We start from the raw sequence: 3422 nt of genomic DNA, 5'->3' as shown, positions 1-3422 counted from the left end.
GCTGTAATATATTCTGCCCTAAAATTGAGTGAAAGCATATGAATATGGATTTGAAATGTTTTAAAGGAAATAGGAAATAGGGATGCCCAGCTATGATAAAAAATAAGAAAAAAAAATAAGGATATGCGAGAAAAAAGAAATGGGCAAAATGCCCTTTTAATTATTTAAGCCAGAGTCATAGAAATCTATGCATTTGCTGCCATCTAGTGGTCAAGAGACCAAAGCAGAGACAATAATACTGTTATTGTACTCAAGTATTTTCTAATTAATTCTAAGTAATTTCACTTTTTGTTTTTAATCCAGCTCAGTTTTAGTTAGTGCAGTGACAGTTTGCTTGTTTCAGTTTCATATTTCAGTTTTGAAAATGTTTAGTAGTTTACAGGGTTCATAACTACGCTGATAATGAGCCTCATCCTCCTTTTGTTCGGACTTTTCCATGGTCATCCACCCGCGTGTACACATTACATCAGAAGAGACACCACAACACAGAGTTAACACTGCATTACAATAAGAAAAAAAGACCTGGTGCTGAAAAAACCCCGGAGGGAATAAGATTAGTGCTGTTAAAGTCAATGAGCTGTCAAAATAGGCTAGATGTTCTGCAGACCCTGTTCACACAACATAGCTGACTGAAGAAAAATGTAAAATATTATTTACCTTACCATAAACTGACTTTAATATTGTTTAATTTGATTTTAAATAATATGCTCAACTGTGTGCCAAAACTGGGGATCAAGCTGTAACGTAACTACAATTCAACTCATGAGTCTTACTCTAATCGGTGTAATGTTTTCTAACTTGCAGACCCAAAAAAGGCTATGTTAGCTTAACTTTAACAGCAATGAGTAAAGGAATTGGGGGTCGGACCCTTCGTGTTTTCAGCCTAAGAGAGATATCAAGGCACAGATAACTTAACCACCTCAACTGCTATGCCAAAATAAATCCTTCAGGGTTTTATTTATGTTGTTTTTAGCCTGTTTGAGCTTCAGTCAATATTAGCTAATATGCCTGTTAGCTAATGCACTATAAGCTAACAGGAAGTTCGTAGGATTCAGTGCAGGTCATCTACCCCCGAGCAGGACAACCAGAATGTCCCCAGGGTGTAATTACAGACAACCCCAGGTAAGTGCTTTTAATACTTTGGCAAATTGCGGGTCAAAATAAGCATTGGTGGTCGAATGCTGTTCTCCAGAGAGAGAATATTTGTTTGGTGTCTTGTTGTGCTTGCTATGCATCGCTGACTCGTTTCTTCTTTCTGCATCAAGTAAGGAATGTAGTGAAAGTTCCCAAGAGGTTAAAAACACCACTGAAAATATGCCATCAGACCTGAGTTGGGACACTTGGATTATGGAGCTTCTGGACCAAGAGAGTGGATGGGAGCATGTGTTTAACAAGTAAGAGAATAACGTCCCCCAAAATGTTTAAACTTCAAAGCTCATGCATACATTAGTGATGGGCAGATGAAGCACTGAAGCTTTTCATCCAATTGGTTCACCCCAGCGCAAAGCTTCTTGAAGCTTCATTTGCTCTAGCAGGACACCTACTGGACGTAAAAATATTAGTTGGCATGAATTTGAAGAGTGTGGCCTTTTGCACACAGCCTGTAAATGTCAACAACAAAAGGAGTGTGTAAAACATGTATATTGTAGTGATGCAGTATACTGTGTATATTTATACTGGCAGTATGGAAAATGATCATTTGGAAATGCTTAAAATGGAAATGATCATTTACTGTGAGGTGAGGTGTGGTTGGGGTGTGGACAGTGGTTGTGCTTTTGTAACGTTGAGGTATGGACAGCTACACACTGAGGCGTCAGTCCTGCCCATATTTTATTCAGTAAAAACTAAATTTTCACTGCTTTTATGACCTTTTTAGTGGGGAGAACATAGCTAGGATTTAATGATTTAACAAATCTTATAAATCCTTTGTCCTCCACAATGCTAAATGGCTGGGAGTCCTCAATCACCATGCTAACCAGGATTATTATCATGGCATTTGATGGCTCACCTGGTCTTGCTCCACAATCAGTGTTCCCCTTATTCTCATGCAAAGCTCTGTAGTGCCTAAGCATGGATGAGGTGTTGTTGTTATATCCCAGCTCCCTGGCACATAGCAAACACTTCACCTTGTACAAAAGTAAATACAGCTTAACATAAATTGTATTGCACCATCAGTATTATGAAAATACATCTTCTGTAGAAATACCTTGTTGGGAGGAATAAGATCAAAATGTTCCCACACAGGGGAGGACATCCTCCTCTTCTTAGCTGGCTCCATTCTCTCCTGAGTTTCTCTCCTCACTCTCATAAACCTCCAAACTGCCTCCCAGCTGTCTCCAACTCTCACTAACTGCAGCTCTCCATCAAACACCCACATTTTGATTGAAGTCTGAGGGGTTTGTATTGCTGTCATATCTCGCGGCAAAGTTCGAACCACTTCATGAACCAGTCACGTGGTACAGCCGGGCAGCGAGGCTTCGGACGTCATCATTTTCAGCTCCTCCCATAAATGAAGCAAGCCTCGATACGTGCATCGCGGAAACGCCCCCTCCATTACTCGACACATCACTAGCATACATGCACATCTAGTGCTCAGCGTCTAATTGTGTGTTTGTGTTTTTACCTTTTTGCAGTAGCGTAGTGAAACATTTGGGCGGTGGATAAATAATGGAAAATAAAATTCAGACCAGAGACGGCTTCAGGTGAGTACAAGTGGTGCACAAGGACCAAAGCTCACCTTCTCAACCTGGACAAAATGAATTATTTTACACTGATACTGTAAACTTTGTGTTTGTGTGTCAGGTTTCCATACATCGGAAACAGCTGCTGCATCTGTAATTCTGTCCATCCTGAGGAGAGTCCACACTCTACATCAGATCCTTGGCTCACCTATAATGATGCACAGGTGCTGCACACAACTGGATCTGCAGCTTGTGAGGAACAGCAGCACTCAGCCTACATCCTGTTTTACAAGATTAACGTAAGAAGACACAGCATCTCATCCTGAAGTGAGAGAATGGCACGCCAGCTGCAGCCTAATCCAATCTCTCTTCTTTTCTTTTTTCGGTGCCCAGACACCCTTCAGTTTCATCATGTCATCCCTAACAATAGCTGTAGAGTTGGATGGAGGATGAAGACAGCAGAGAGCAAAAGAAACAGGTAAGAGCAGACAGGTAGTCAGAGTTAACAAAAACTTTTAAAGCCAGTGTAGCTTCGGTTTTGAACACATTTATTGATGACAATTTTACATAAATAAGCAGTGTGTTATACTGTTATCAGATGTGGAGTCTCACTAACCACTTTAATAGTGACTTGTGTCCCAAATACTGTTTATTTGTCTTAGTTACAGATAGTGAAATAAAAATGGAAAATGATTGTTTCATAATTGTATACTCAGCTTGGTCGAGAACGAGGGGCAGGAT

At 40.2% G+C, this 3422-nt stretch overlaps 1 long non-coding RNA gene across 1 annotated transcript; it reads left to right on the top strand.

Moving 5' to 3' along the window:
* Nucleotides 1-211: 211 nt before the first annotated feature.
* On the top strand, nt 212-3363 carry LOC121813798. Its single transcript, XR_006053889.1, has 5 exons — nt 212-1122; nt 1266-1394; nt 2634-2702; nt 2803-2980; nt 3075-3363. It is a non-coding gene; the product is annotated as an uncharacterized LOC121813798 (long non-coding RNA).
* The last annotated feature ends 59 nt before the right edge of the window (nt 3364-3422 follow it).

This window comes from Haplochromis burtoni, unplaced genomic scaffold, assembly GCF_018398535.1.
Source record: "Haplochromis burtoni strain Fernald_Lab_line unplaced genomic scaffold, NCSU_Asbu1 Contig_2638, whole genome shotgun sequence".
In the NCBI taxonomy this organism is placed as follows: domain Eukaryota; kingdom Metazoa; phylum Chordata; class Actinopteri; order Cichliformes; family Cichlidae; genus Haplochromis; species Haplochromis burtoni.
The sequence above is the reverse complement of the archived record's forward strand: the minus strand, read 5'-3'. Positions and strand labels throughout refer to the sequence as shown.